A 17,160-nucleotide genomic window follows, 5' to 3' on the forward strand; every position below is an offset into this window, starting at 1 on the left:
CTCTGTGATAATTCAGAGACCTGTTTCTGGCTGGTCACCAGAGTTTTTTACTACATGCTCTGCCAATATCAAGCACATTTTGGATTCTGTATAGAGCGCCTACTTAAGTTTATAACCAACTGAGATCTTTAAAATCTAGCACAACAACCCATCTCATCAATCGGTATGATTTTATATATACGTCCATACATGGATTCAGAACATAGCACACAATAATTCTTGAGAAATTCTGAAATAATGAATGAATATGCCAGAGACACATCTATTCACTAGCTACTAGTCACTGAAAGTAAACATTAAGATTTTTTTTTTTTTTGGTGACAGAGTAATCTTTTCTGAATTCATTAAGTTATCATTGAAATCGCAATTAAGATTAATTGAGTTGCAGTAATGTTGGAGGTTCAGAAACTAAACCAAGTTAAAATGTACCAATTTGAGAATGATTAATTCACATTAGACATATGATGGTCATTAAACTGCTTTGGATATATCACTTTTGGCTCAGAAATATAAATGAATACGTTGATCATGATTTAACAATTTGTGAGATTCCAGTTTTAATTTTCTGTCTTAAACCAAGAATAAAATCCATAGCTAATATGCTTTAATCAATTGTTTAACTACTGAAGAGTTTCAATGTTTCCTAAAAGTTCTTAGTCTGTATAATAAAATAAACATCTAGCCTAGCTGTGGTAGCGTGTACTGGACACTGATGCTCAGCAGGCGGAAGCCACAGGGAAGCCAGGTTCAATTCTCAACCCATCCTAAAAAGCTGACACAGTAGCACATGCTTGTGGTCCTTGCTACTTGGGAGGCTGAGGCAAGGTCATAGTGACTCTGTATAAAACACCATCCACCCACACATGCACATGCATACACACAAATACATTTTTTATCTAAATTTAAAATATATCATTGATTATGTTTCCTTTCATTTTATTTTTTACATTTAATCACTGTACATCTTTACAGGACCCAAAATAAATTTTCCCAGCATGAATACACTGCATATTAGTCCAGTCTAAGATACTATCATACACATTATCAACATATAATTTTCCATTTTTTAAATTATTTTATTTCACTTTATTTATTTATTCTTTGGTTTATTTCAACTTGACCAGAGAGGGACAGAGTGAGAAAGAGAGAGTAAGAAAGGAAGCTGCCAGGTCTGAGACTCGAACACTGGTTGGCCATGTGGGAACCTATCACCTTTAAGCACCACTCCATTTTAACCACCACCATCCTAATTTTCCATTTTTGTGTCCATTAAATTTTTTGCTTTTTTTTCTCTCTTATTTCCTTCCCTCAGAATTCAACATACAACCTGTGTTAATACCATTGTAAAATAGAGAATAACTTGCAGTCTTCTAAATGAACATTCACGTATGTAATCACTTTTGAGCATCTGTATACCAGGTACTGTTATGTGTTGTATGGATTCCATATTGAACAAGAAAAAGTCTTTGTTTTCAGAATGTTTACATTATATTGAGTAGGAAAAGTAAAGGCAAAAAGTCTGAGGAAAATTTACCTAGGATTTCACTAATAATGGCTGTCTCTTCCTCTTTATATTAATCATATTCTTAGTTTATGTTTTGCAAATTCAAATGCTGTTACAAATCAGAAATCATGATAACATATCACTGAACATAAACAGATTTTTTTTTAACAGATTTTTTTTAAAGAATTTTTTCTTCCTCTCTCTCTTTCTCTTTCTTTCATTCTCTCTTTCTTTGTTTTTAGTTTGACCAGAAAGGGACAGAGAGAGAGAGAAAGTGAGAAAGCATGCCGCCAGGTCTGGGATTCAAACTACAATCAGCAATGTGGGAGATCTAGCTCCCTTAACCACCATTCCACCTGCCAGCCCCTAGATTTTAATTGAATATTTTCTTGATTATAACTGATCTTTAGTTTAAGAAAATAGTTTGTCTTGTTTTGCTAGATATGATGGCTTGTGTTTAGTTTTTAGCTTTCACATTAAAAATAATTGTCTAGCTTGATTGATGTCTAATTCAGCTGTATTTCACTAACAACTAGCTCTGATAGTATGGTATTTAATCACATGCAATTATTTTAAATATATATTTTAAAAAAAGGTTGCTATAAAATAGTTTCACATGAAGATTAATAGCATATTTTGTAGACGTTCTTTGCAATTTGACATTTGTTCTGATTGACCAAAGAGTCTAAAGCAATTTGTTCCTTGAATAGGTTGACTTATCTTAGCAATCTTATTTTGAAAATATCACCATCAAATCAATGCTTGTTTATGCTTAGTCACATAGAGACTACTATTATAAGTCCCATATTCTTATAACCAAATCATGACCTTTTCAACTCTTTTGATGACCAGTGGAACAGGATTTGTTAAAATGTTTAAACATCCATATGCAAAGGAATTTATCCTTATATTCTTATATATTTTGAATGAATTCGTTAGTTCATATATCTCTAGTGGAGAAGACTCACAGAATTCACAGGAGTCCTTCCAAAAAAATTCATAATTTATCTTTGTTTTTTCTTTCACACTGCAGGATGTTAAGGACAGTCTTTTTTACTCAGAATCTTATATTTTTATGTCACCTACTTGATATCTCAAGGCCCATAAACAATAGTCACCACTATCAATTAAAAGTCAAGATGACAGTGCTAGATTTAAATACGTATTTCTCTAAACACACATTTTATGGGGGTGAAAGAAAACTTGGCAGAGAGCTGGAAGCCTCATTCTAAAAGAGCACAACTTTTAAAAAGAGACTTTTTTTAAGTCTACATCTATTATACTCTCCTTCTTTATGGTATTGCTATGGTTGAAAAAAAAAATTCAGACCATCAAGAGTAGCAAAAGGAAGATATAAACCTCTAATCTTTAGGGAGTAACACTGAAGGAAGAAGTGCTATTACTCAGAGCATTTATCATCATTTGATTCAGTGAACATTTAGTGCCTAAAATTCTCAGCAATTTTTCACAAGAAGCAACAGATGAGAAATGCCAGGATCCATTTGATTTGAACCTTTAAGTTTTATCCCAAGATCAGCTTTGCAGAGAGCTTGTCAGGATCAATTCTTTTTACTTTTTTTTTTTTTTGAAAGAATCTTTTATTTCATTTTATTTATTATAATTTTTTGAATTTGTTAGAGGGCACATATGCTCACCAGAGAGAGACAGAGAGAGAGAGATAGAAAGGTAGTAAGCAAACCATGGTCAGCCAGGTGGGAGTTCAGTGCCTTCACCACCACACCACCTGCTGGCCACGTCAGGATCAATTCTTAATAAGTTTTGTTTAATCCAGTTGGGCATCATATGCAAATATTTTATGAGATGTTAAAATTATAATTTTTTATAACATCTATAGTGTTCTACCAAAGTAAAAAGCACCACTAAAATATTAATAAACAGTGGGAAAATATTGAAAGCTTTGAGACAAGATTGTAAATTCTCTTTGTGTACTAGAATATGAAACACAGATTTTGAAAGGAATCAAAACACTACAGGAATCATGGGAAAATATTGGTATGAAGGACTAGGGAAAAGCATGGCCTGCCTCCCTAAATGTAATATACAAATTAGTATGGGTTATAAGTGGAAATCTCACTAAAAACAGCCAGAAAAAAATCATAAGCTTACTTAGCTCTGAACTATTTTACAAAATAAGCCTCTTGGGGCCAGCAGGTAGCATGGTGGTTAAAGCACTGGACTCCCACATGGATGACCGTGGTTCAAGTCCCAGACCTGGTGGCTTGCTTTATCACTTTCCCTCTCTCTCTCTGTTTCTCCCTGATAAGCACACATGCCCTGTGGAAAATTAAAAATAATAATAATGATAAATAAAATTAAGTAAATAATTCTGTTTTTTTTTATTTTATTTATTGTCATTATTTTATTTTTTTGAAATTGACCAGAGAGAGACAGAAAAAGAGAAGGAAGGGGAGAAAGCAAGCTTCCAGGTTCAGGACTCGAACTGCCATCAGCCATGTGGGAGTCTAGCTGCCCTAACCACCACGACACCTGCTGGCCCAGTAAATAATTCTTTAAAATACATAAATAAATAAATCATTGATAAGTCTCACTATTTCACTGCAGATACCAAAAATGAACATGAAAATCAGATAGGTAATAAACAGGCCTATCCAGTTAAAGGGTATCAGCCTGGCAGTTTTAGAGATTTTGGAGTCTTTCTTCATTGCAGTGACATATGTGTATATACATATCATCATCGCTAGAAATAATCCAAGAAAGTACATGACTAAACTTCCTCTCCCAAATAAAAACAACTGATTTTAGATGAGCCTAACAATTCTGTGTTTAGATCAAGAAATTGCTCCTTTCCATGGCGACTGCCTCACTGGGGAGATCCAATTGGCCTGAAGACGTCTGATCTCTTCTGCCCTCAGTGTGTTTTCACCTACTCCCCCTAAGCCTTCTAGCCCCAAACAAAATGGTTTGATTAAAAAGAAAAAGAAGAAAGAAAGAAAGAAAGAAAGAAAGAAAGAAAGAAAGAAAGAAAGAAAGAAAGAAAGAAAGAAAGAAAAAAGAAAAGAAAAGAAAAAAAGAAGAGAAAAAAGAAAAGAAAAGAAAAGGAAGGAAGGAAGGAAGGAAAGAAAGAGAAAGAAATTGTTAATTGGACATTTTTATAGTGGAAATCAGAAATAACTATTTTCTAAGGTTTAGTTCTTGATAAAACACTAGCTACACAATACATCAATCATTAATGATTCTGATTGTTTTTATTAACCCACGGTCACAAGAGGGATGGTAATAACACAAAACCAGTGTCTTTATTTTACTTGTGTAAACAGCATTTTGTGTCTGCAGGTTTGAGGAATATGACTTCATATAATTGACTTTTAAGTGTAAAGGGAACTACCTGGACAAATTTCATCTTTTTTATAATTGCAAATTCCAATCTCCAGTAGAAGCCACATAATGTATTTTCTACTACTGGTATTCTGGGGCAACAATTTCTCCTGTAGGGAGATTGGAGAATTTCCTTTGCTATAAAAAGGGCAAGTCTTAAAAAAATGTATTCCATATAGTTGTATCACAAAATGTGAGACCCAATTCTTCTTGATTTATAACTATAATAGACATAGAACAGTTTATTATAAAATATATTGGTTTCCAAATACACTTAGAACATATTCTTTATGACTAGGTGTATTTCTTTCCATTGTAGTCAGCAAAATATGACTTCAACTGGCTGAGAAAAAGTCATATCCTCCCTCAAACACAAATGAGTAAAGCAGAACTCTCAGGTCTTCCTCCAGACAGCAGATTTCCCTGGCGCCAAGATCATCTTCCCAAACTTTATAAACATAAGGTAGAAAATCTGGTGAGGTTTCGTAGATTTCTTTTGTTTTATTAAGAGAGAGATTGTTTGCTGTAGAATGTGTGCACTCACAAGAGAGACAGAGAGCGAGAAATCACCCCCCTGGGGCGTGGCCATGCCACCATGCCTTCTCCTTCATTCTCCTCCAGGGATTTTGGGCATGCACTCACATGAACCTGGTGAGTTTTAAGCCACCGAGTCTGGGACTTGAACCACGGTTGACTACATGGGAGTCCAGCAACATTACCATTACACTATCTGATGGCCCCAAGGTTTTGTAGATTTCAAGACTTTATTCAAAATTACAGTATTGAATGTTATCATCAAATATATCCTGTTCTAATAAGTTATTCTATTAATTTTGAAAATGAGATAGGTACCAGAGTATTTTTGACTTTTTGTTGCAAATAACAGGTTTCCATATTAAATGAGTTTAAGCAGAGTATATTCATCATAAGGAGGCTGGCTGCCTCAGGTACCCAAGTTGAGGAGTTGGACAATAAGCTAGAACTCAGGTCTAGGAACACCATGATGGCTATTTCTGCTCTTCTAATAACACTTCTCTATAAATCTGCTCTGGTCTTCCCCATTTCCCCTTCCTCCAAAGCACTTGTCTCTTCTCCAAGACTCTCCTCTGATATCCAATCTTGGATTAGTGTTGACTTCAGATTTATATGGGCCAACCAATCCTTCTTCCAGAATTTGGGAGCTGGAACCTGTAACAAGTGAATTGTAGGAGATTTAAACTACTAATGCCATTCTTGTCTATAACATCTGGTCTTTATTTTACATGACCTTCTGCAACATGTGAAGTGCAAACCACTACCTTCTTCATGAGATTCTCCACCCCTGTTTAAAATTTCAATTTAGAAGTCAGCTCATGGTTGATGGTAGAGGCAGATGAATTCCACATGGCCAACCATGCAGTTTCCATTCAACACCCCCATTCCCAGCTGCCTGAAAGGGCAGGAGCATGTATACATGTGTCCCAAATCCCAACAGAGTGGAGAAGTGTGGGAAGGATTATGTAGTGTATATCATCTCAACCTTGATGGACCTGCAGACCTAGATAAGGAAAAGACCAGAGGAAGCAGGAAATGTATCCATAAGTACTTTCCTGATTGTTGTAAGTACTTCCTTTTTTCCACCATAAAGTAAAACATAAAACCATGTAACTCAGGACCAGTAGATGGTATGATGGTTACATAGCGGGACTCCCCATAGTTGACAGCAGTTCAAGTCTTGGACCCAGTAGCTTAAAACTCATGCTGGCTGCACGTGCATGTGTGACCAAAATCCCGAGGGAGAATGGAGGAGAAAGGATTGTGGGTTGGCCATCCCACCTGGGGGTTTATTTCTCACCTTCTGTCTCTGTCGAGGGCACACACCCTATAGCAAAAATCTCTTAAAAAAAAATTTAAAAAAAAAAACTCATATGGAAAGTGATCCTGAAAAAAAAATTTAAATGATGTATTTGCAAAGCATATCACCAACTTGTGAGCTAGAGAGGACAATAGCATCCGTAAAAGAACAATTGGGTGCTTGATTGAATAAAAAGAAAAAATGCTTAATATGAAATAAAATTTCTAGTAAGAATATAATATGAAATTCTAATTAGCTTTAGAAATTAATGCCATTTCTACTGTATAAATATATCCATATTGACATGAAAATGTACTTAAAGTTTTAGTCACTTTTGTCTCACTCTTAGTTTGGTCTGTTAGTTAACATCCAGTTTTTATAAAAGCTCAGTAAATAAACACGATAGAGTCAAAGTCCTTGAAATCACAAAATAATAAAAGATAAATAAAAGTTAAATTTACCTCTGCAGGTTTCTGCTCAGAAGTTTCCATGCTTGTTAATTAAAAGTATCACTGAGATAATCCATATAAATATATTCATTATTGCCATCTAGGAAATTAATATTTGTGGATACCAGATTTGCATGCTATTCATAGTCCAACTCTCACTTAATTAAAAACTTAGAAAATTAAAAAATTATGCAATGAATGTGCCTAAAATCTATCAACTAGAAAAGTTGAAGAATCGTATTGCCATTTTTAGATGGTTCCTCCAGAAAGATATTGAGAATTAATTAATTGAGAAGAGAATTTTTAAAACATTAGGCCCTTTTAAGCATTCACTCTGCTAATAAGATTTAGACAAATGTGGCCTTATTCTAACCAAACTGAAATTTTATTCAGGAAGCAAAAATAAATTAAAATCTGCAAAGACAGTTAGAAATACTCTGCAAAATACTGGATTTCTGAAATCTCTCGAGTAGCTTCTAAAAAAATGAGTATGAGATTAAAATTGTAGTTTTACAAATATTAAAGACACAGGGACACTTTTCATGGGTTAGTTAATTATTTAAACCAAATGAAATACAAATTATAGCATCTATATAAAAGCACTGGCATCTCAATGTCTTCATCTGATAGCATACACCCGCTGTGATCATTTAAGGCTCAAATGACATGAGGCTTTGCAAAGCATGTGATTATTTTCTCCCATGTGAGTCAGAGTGTTATACTCAGTACCTTGGCTGGTTCATATTCTCATCAAATGCCACTTTTTTTTATCTCCTGGAAACTACAGCTAGACGACGTTCACCAGTCTTCTCACGTGTTGACATTTCAAATATGGCTATACTATACATAAGCCTTATCAGTTGATGAGTTTTAGGAAAACACATTGTATAATTATTTAATTTCCAAATTTTTAATTAAGTAACAATTGAGTTATGAATAGCCTAGAAATAAGGCACTCATAGCATGAATTTCCTAGCTGACAATAATAAATATGTTTACAAAAATAAATAAATAAATATGTTTACATAGATTACTTCAGCAATATTTTTGTTTTTTGGGTTTTTTTTTTTTGGAGAGGTTTTTGCTATAGGGTGCATGCGCTCGCCAGACAGACAGACAGAAAGCAAGAAATCACCCCCCCAGGGGGGATGGCCATGCGGCAATCCCTTCTCCTCCATTCTCCTCTCGGGATCTTGGGCACACACGCACACGCACATGCACCCGGCATGAGTTTTAAGCCACCGGGTCCAGGATGCAAACCGCGGTCAACTATGTGGGAGTCCAGCGACATAGCCATTACACTAACCGCTGGTCCCCTTCAGCAATATTTTTAATCAATGGAATTGGAAATTTCTGAGCTATAACCTCTCGAAGTAAGTTTGACCTTTAATTTTCTCTTCAATTGAATGAATGAGAGCAGAAGTGGTATCAGCCACTTCCTGACTAGACATACAAAGCCCTCCCATATGGTGTTCCACGGTCAGTCAGAACTCCAAGGTCCCGGAGAATAATGTGCCTGTAGAGGAAAGATGCTTAGCTCCTAACTGACTGTATTGAAGAGAATCATGGCAGCTCTAGACTGCACTACCAGCAAGTAAGAAACAAAATCATATTTTATTAAGATTTAGAAACTGCTTAGTAACAGTAGCTCGCCAATGATAGTTTAAGAGCCTGACATATTTCTAGGAAATGTATCACTGACCCTAGGAAATAATGAGCAGAGATTTTAAGGCACAGAAACTCAAACCCATTACCAGCAAAGAGAAATAGGTACAAAGATAGGCTCAAGCACATCATTGCCATACACTATTTTTTGTAAGAATGTGATTTAATGAACTATATTGAAATATTAATACCAATACTTATTATACTATGTATAGTATATGTCAGACACTGAGCCAAGCACTGGACATACATGATGTTAACGAACTTTCATTCTATGACATAAGCAAAGCCATGGCTCTTATTGTAAAGGCGGGAAAATTTGAGTCTCTCAGATTAAATACTTTGTCTATGGCCATGCAGTTCCTAAGCAGTTAAGAATTTGTATGAACCATATCTATCTGACTCCCAACCTATACTCTTAACCACTTCAGGAAAGAACCTTACAGAGAAGTGAGGAGAGCAGGCTGACCAGGATATCAGCAAACCAAACGCCTTCACAGACACAAATGTTTCCCGAGTGATTCAGGCAAATCGCTCTATCATTGTGGGATTCAGGTTCCTCAGGTTCTTTCCGTAGTAGCATTTAGTAATTGTAATATATAATTACGACTATTTTTTTTTAGAAAGAGATTTTTTGCTATTGGGCATGTGCACTCACTGGAGAAACAGAGAAAGAGAAAGCAAGAAATCTACCCTGGGGAGATGGCCATGTTTCAATCCCTTCTCTTCCATTCTTGTCCTGGGAGTTTGGGCTCTCGCACACATATGCCTGGCTTGGGTTTCAAAACTCTGGGTCCGGGACTCAAACTTAGACATGTGGAAGTCCATCACCTTAACCACTATGCTAATTGCTGGCCTCAAAATTAGGATGTTTAAAATTACTCAGATATCAGGACCAGCAGTTAATGTAATGACTATGTTGCTGGACTCCTACATAGTCGACCACAGTTCGAGTCCCAGACCCGGTGGCTTAAACTCACCCCAGGCGCATGTGCGTGCGTGCCCAAGATCCCGAGAGGAGAATGGAGGAGAAGGGATTGCGGCGTGACCACCCCCCCTAGGGGGTGATTTCCTGCTTTCTGTCTCTCTGTCTGTCTGGCGAGCGCACATGCCCTATAGCAAAAACCTCTCAAAAAATTACTCAGATATCAACCCCTTTTGAAATCAATTTCCCTCATACCCAAGTGCTATTTCCTAATACAGGAAATAATTCTGAAAATTCTGAATTTGTGATGTTGAAATAAAAACTCATATCAATTAAAGAAATTTTTAAAGAATTTTATGCTTTTTGTCCTTTGAAAGGAAAAAAGAAAAAAGATTTTTATTTAGACTTTAGAAACTAAGTATGCTTGGTTTAAAATGACTCAAAGATAATGTGAGACAAAGAATATAAGAGCTAGTCTAAAAATCTATTTTATTTCTAAGTCTAGAATCATTTTGACTGGATCTTAAAGATAAAGATGGCAGAGAAATAAGTTCAGTCCACTCAGTCCTAAATATCAGCCTTTTTTTAATTACCAGATGGTACATATGCTCACCAGAGAAAGATAATACACCCTGTAATGGTTCATAGCCGTGCCACAATCCCGTTTCCTCCATTTCTTTATCCTATCAGAAAGGGGGGGGGGGGCACAGGCCTGGCATTTCTTAAGCTACTAGGGCTGGGATTCAAACCATGGTAGCCCTTGTCGGATCTAACTTTCTATGCACAGCTCTTAACTTCTGTACTATGGGCCCAGTACCCTATATATTGGTCTTAGGAAGAAGAACCACTAAAGAGAAGCTGGATTTTTTTTTTTTTTAATGTAACATCTTGCTTTTCAGAGGACTATTTGAGATCTAGTTTGAATTTGACAACATCTTTTTTTGGAAACCATTCAAATAATGGGATTCCAGGTGAAACCAAGAAGGGTCTTCTATACACTGTAAGTCAGAAATACGTTGAGGACAAAGACTCCTTCCAGAAAAACTGCTTACCTGGGGTCATGAAATAAGAATAGGGATATGGATAACCTATGCTATGCTATCCTTTCTTGTTTTCTCCTTAAGAGCCAATCAATTGGATTTATTTTTTATTGCTGGTGTTAATAGCTTTTAAATTGAATCTAGCATGTGAGTAGACAAGAAGTGACCAGAATGGACTGCTTATGATATATTGGAGATAATCGAAAAGTAATTCTATTATACCTACATACACAAACTTTCTTCCCATCCAGGTCTTTTGTGGAGCATTTCATTTAAAGTTTCAGGATCATGTACATTAGGATTCCTCTTGTTTCTTTTCAAACTTCCAGACAAACATAAAATTGTCTATGAAGATCTTGGCTCACAGTATATGGAGCCAACCTAAACTGGAATCTTATGCTTCTTTGTTATATGTCATTTATATTTTATAATTTAATTTGGGCTCAAATGATTTTATTATAGCTTTGACTTATTATAGCATTCTATTTTAAATAGAGTGTTTTTTTAAATTATTTATTTACTTAATTTTTTCTGTTTCTTTTATTTATTTAGTTAGTTACTTGATTCATTTTCTTTTATACATTCAATCACATTATTATTTGGCTTACAAAATGGATATTTCAACAGGTGAACATTTCTTCCTAGTACAGTTGATAAAACTACAAAGTATCTTCAACAGATAATACCACATTTTTTTGTGCCATTAATGCTTTGCCTCTCTATTTTTCTTCTAAATGTCCTTCCTCAGACCCTCTTAATTTTTTTAAAATTTGCTATAGGGCATATATGCTCACCAGAGAGAAACAGGGAGAGAGAGAAAAAAGGAGAAATTGAGCAGCCAGGTCTGAGACTCCAACCATGGTTCACCATGTAAGAATTAGCACCTTAATCACCACACCACCTGCTGGCCCACAATCAGAGTGCTTTTAAACTATAGCTTAATCGATTTTATATTTAAGTCATGTTTTCTATTTACAATGGGCATTTATAAAAAATAAATAAATAAACTGCTCTTTCACATCTGTCATTCAGCACTAACTCTGCTTTTGATTATTATATGTAAATAGCTCAAAGTACCAAGAGAAAAAAAAAGAAAAACAATGAAATAAGCAAAAGAATAAAAGGAATAATGTAAATCTGCCTGGAAAATAACTTGTGGATAAGAACAATATGTATGAAAGGTTTCTCCAAGGAGTTCTTTGCTTTATACAATCGCTCTGTGAAAACACTTCCGATACTATGAACAGCAGTCTCACATCTCAGCTGGAACTGTCACACATCCCACTTGCAATACACTTGCGGTCTCTTCCAATAATGTTATTACCAAGGATATGAGATAAGGAACCCAGCTAAAAGCCATGCCAAATCTGCCTTGGATCAAATTGAGTGGCAGTAACTCTTTATGATATGGATAAGACGGGAAGAAGCTTTAACTTTCTTAATTGGATTAAACCCAAAGGGGAAAAGGTATTTATCTTGTCTACCTTGCCTGTCTAAGCTATTCAGGCTATCACTGTCATCAGCACTCAGGCTCTTTCCCCAGCCTCACACAAACAGCAGCTGTTCACTGCTCACAGGTATTGTTGCCGCCATCCTGCTTAGAAATATTTTCAGAGAACACCAAACAGTGCTAGAGGTCTTACGCATTGCTAAATGCTTACAATTTAGCTTTTCATTATACTTAGCTATCATGCACTTGGGTTGAGAAATGGCTCATTGGCCCTCATAACTTTTTTAAAGATCAATGCTCACATTTCTGACAAAAACTCCTTTACCAGCTTTAGGCAAGGGTCTTCAAAAAGCTCACGGAGAATACGTATTATGAAAACTCCATGCATGGATTTAAAACAAAATTTTACGCCAAAATAAACTTAGTACTTTAATTCCACTTTTCTGTGACCATTTTGTTAGTTCTCTAAAACACTTAGATTTTTATCCTTCTGCATCTATTTGTAGGTCTGTATCACTCCAGAGAAGATGTATATTCACTCAGAATTTTCCCTCATACCTATCCCACCAAAACATGTTCAAGGCTACTGCATAAAATGATTAAACATTGATGAGAAATATTAAAGGTCTTGGGACCAGCAGGTGACATGGTGGTTAAAGCGCTGGACTCCCGCATGGCAGACCACAGTTTGAGTCCCAGATCTGAGGGCTTGCTTTCTCATGTTATCTCTCACTCTTTCTCTCCCTTTCTCTCTCTCATGAGCATGTGTGCCCTGTAGCAAATTTAAAAATAATAACAAATATTTTTTTGAGAGGTTTTTGCTATAGGGCGCGTGCGCTCGCCAGACAGACAGAGAGAGACATAGAGACAGAAAGCGAGAAATCACCCCCCAGGGGAGATGGTCACGCCGCAATCCCTTCTCCTCCATTCTCCTCTCGGGATCTTGGGCACGCACGCACACGTGCCCGGCGTGAGTATTAAGCCGCTAGGTCTGGGACGCGAACTACGGTCGACTACGTGGGAGTCCAGCGACATAGCCATTATACTAACTGCTGGCTCCCATAACAAATATTTTTTAATTCTTTAAAAGAAATATTAAAGATCTAAATAAATGAAGAGATTTACCATGTTCATAGATTAAAAGACTCAATATTTTTGTATATTCATCATAACTAAAACTTTTTTTTCCAAATATGCCATTGGGAAAATAGAAAGGCAAGCTATAGGCTGGAAGGAGATATCCTTGGTACATATATTTAAGAAAGGTTATATTCAAGATGTATAATAAAACTCACTAAGAGCACAAATAATAAAAATTAGTTAAAAGACTTGATCATGTACTTTGCAAACCCTAATATAGAAGTTATAATTAAGCACATGAAAAGATACTCAATATTATTAGTCTTCAGGGAAATGTAAATTAAAAGCATAGTGAGATATGATTTCTAGATGCGACCATCTAGAAAGTATAAAATTTAAAAGCCTGACAAACTGACAAGTATTGGCAGAGATATGGTGAACTGAAACTCCCGTGTATCACTGAAGAGAGTGAAATAAGCCTTGGGATCAGCAGTTAACGTAATGGCTATGTTGCTGGACTCCCACGTAGTCGACCGTGGTTCAAGTCCTAGACCCAGTGGCTTAAACTCATGCCAGGCATGCGTGCGTGCATGCCCAAGATCCCGAGACAGGATGGAGGAGAAGGGATTGCAGCATGACCCTTCCCCCTGGTGGGTGATTTCTCGCTTTCTCTGTTTCTCTCTTTCTGGTGAGCACACACGCCCTATAGCAAAAACCTCTCAAAAAAATAATAATAAATAAAGCTTACCTAAAGCTTTATTATTCATAAATTTAAAGTTATACTGCATATTACCTAGCAAATTTACTCTGAATATTTATTTGAGATAAATTAAAATGTTATGTTCATACAAAGACTTATGCACAGATGTTCATAGCAGCCTTAGTCACAATAACCAAATACCAGAAAAAATAAAAGTATCTTCAACATGGGGATCTATCAATATATTTTGGTGTATTCCCATGGTGTAATGACACTCAGAAATAAAAGGAACAAAACATGAATGATAATGAACTTGGGTAATAAAAGTAACAATATGGAAAATTTTACAGAGATAATGTCACGTGAGAAAAGCAAGAATTATTATATTTTTAATAAGAATTTTATGAGAAATATTTAGGACAATCAAAATTAATCTGTAGTGATAGAAATCAGATCAGTGATTGTCTAGGATGAGTTGAGTTGAAAGGCACTGACTTCAAAGAGATATGAGAGGTCCCCACCTGGTGGTGCAGTTGATAGAGGGCAGGACTACAACGCTGGAGGTTATGTAGCTGACAGCTGGTTCAGATCCCACATGGGTTTTTTTTGTTTTTGTTTTTGTTTTTTTTAGAGGTTTTCACTATAGGGCACCTGCGCTCGCCAGACAGACAGAGACATAGAGACAGAAAGCGAGAAATCACCCCCTGGTGGGGATGGTTATGCCGCAATCCCTTCTCCTCCATTCTCCTCTCGGGATCTTGGGCACACACGCACATGTGCCTAGCGTGAGTTTTAAGCCACCGGGTCCAGGACGCGAACCGCGGTTGACTACATGCGAGTCCAGCGACATAGCCATTACGCTAACTGCTGGTTCCCCCACATTGGTTTTGAAACACCTACTTTGTAAACCCAAATATGAAAGTTACAATGACAGTGAAAAGAGGTTGCCTGTATGTGCATGCGCCTGAGATCCTAAAGATCTGGGAGGCTGGAGATGGGAGATTGAGGTATGGCAGGACCTTGTTGGGGTTACTTCTCTCTTTCTCTCTCTCTCTCTCTCTCTCCCTCTCTCTCTCTCTCTCTCTCTCTTTCTCTCTCTCTCATGCATACACACATGTTATTGTGAATAAATATTAATAAAAACTTGCAAAAAAAAAGTTTCTAAAAAAAGATACAAGGGGCAGACCAGCAGGTGGCAATGGTGGTTAAGACACTAGATTCCTACAGGCCAACCATAACTTGAGTCCCAGACCTAATGGATTGCTTTCTCACTTTCTCTTTCTCTCTCTCTCTCTCTTCTCTCTCCTCTCTCTTCTCTCCTCTCTCCTCTCTCTCTTCTCTCTCTGGTGAGCACATGTGCCTTATAGCAAATTTTAAAAATAATAATGTAATAAATTGTTTTAAAAGATACAAGAAACATTCTGGGCACATGGAAATATCCTATTCATTAACTGGCATGATAGAAACACAGACAGTGGGAACCAGCAGATGGCATAATGATTATGTCACTAGACTCCCACGTAGTTGACTGCAGTTTGAGTCTCAGACCCAGTCACTTAAAACTCATGCCAGGAGCATGTGCGTGCATACCCAAAATCCTGAGAGGAGGAGGGATTGCAGCATGGCCCAGAAATCAGCACAGGGAGTGGTTTCTCACTTTCTATATTGCTGTCTTTCTGTCTCTCTGGTAAGCACATGTGCCCTACAGCAAAAATATCTAAAAAGAAAAAAAGAAACCAGACATTGAACTGCACTTACATGTATAAACTGTATTACATGTAAACAATAATAATCGTAATAATAGTATGATGATGGCTATGTCTAGAACAAACAACACTCACCTTGATTAGTGGATCTTATTACCAATCCCTAAGCTTAAAATTCTGTTCTATGGGACAATTTACTGGTGAACTAAACCTGTAAAATCACTGTTAGTCATCTTTAATAAGAATTACATGGGCCTCCAGGTAGCATGGTGGTTAAGGGTGCTGGACCCTCACATGGCCAACTGTGGTTTGAGTCCCAGACCTGGAGGCTTGCTTTCTTACTTTCTCTCTCTCTCTTTCTTTTTTTCTCACTCTGTCCCACTCCGGTCAAATTAAAATACATACAGAAATAAAAATAATTATTTAAAATAAAAAATAAGAATTACACATATTTTTCAATAAAATAGTAATATACTCGGATAAATGAAGTCTATTTAGTTATTTCTTCATAGCCGAAGAGGAAAAAAGGATCCACTTCAGGAGAAAAATTGAGAATATAGTTTGTAAACTAGGATTTCCTGAGCACAGTTTCTTTGCTACCTATTACAGACCAGAGAAGGCAAACTGTGGGATGCAATTCAGAGTTGGCCTACAGAAATATTTCATAGAAGCCACACACTCTTGGCTGGTACCATGTTCAATTTTTTAAATTATCTGCTAAGATCTAAAACTTGGAAGTGTTTTCAGATGCCCAGGGATCACAGGTGCTGGAGCGGAGCTTTGGATTGCACATTTGGAGGCCATAGCAGCAAAGGATGAGTGGAACGCTAGGAAGGGTGCTGGGTCTGAAAAACAACACTATGTTTTAACAGGTCTTTTTCCTCTTAAAGTTTAGAACCTCCAGAGAGAATATCATCTGTGCTGCCAGTGGCATAGTAGTCAGCACCACAAGACCAAACTGTTTTGTTTTGATCCCTTTGTGCAGCAGATTCAGTAGATATTGAGGAATATGTTAACCCTAATAGTATTCGGATGTTTGGCTATAGTTCCCTTAGATCCCTTAGACCCATCTAAAATCACAGTGAATGGAGATTGAGGAGCAGAGAGATGAGATAAAAGAAAAAGAAAAGGAAACAGAGAGAGACAAAACAACAACAACAACAACAAAAAAAAAACGGAATAAGAAGGAAAAATTTTTAAAAAGCAAAAATTAGAAAACCGTGCAGCATATGAGCATGCCCTGTGCAATCACTAGTTCTCAAGAGCCATGGAGGAGTCTTCTTCTGAAGGCCTGCCCCTTGCCTCTCCTGGGTGGGAGGAGGAACGAGGATTATTAACAAGATAAAGGAGGGGCTGAAAGCCAGGAAAATAACTTAAAAATTTTTTAAAAGGAAAAATTACCAAAAAATGAGAAGACAGAGGCAGAGAGAGACAGAGACAGAGACAGAGA

The sequence above is a fragment of the Tupaia chinensis genome, unplaced genomic scaffold (genome assembly GCF_000334495.1).
Source record: "Tupaia chinensis unplaced genomic scaffold, TupChi_1.0 Scaffold000199_1, whole genome shotgun sequence".
NCBI classification, from domain to species: Eukaryota; Metazoa; Chordata; class Mammalia; order Scandentia; family Tupaiidae; genus Tupaia; species Tupaia belangeri.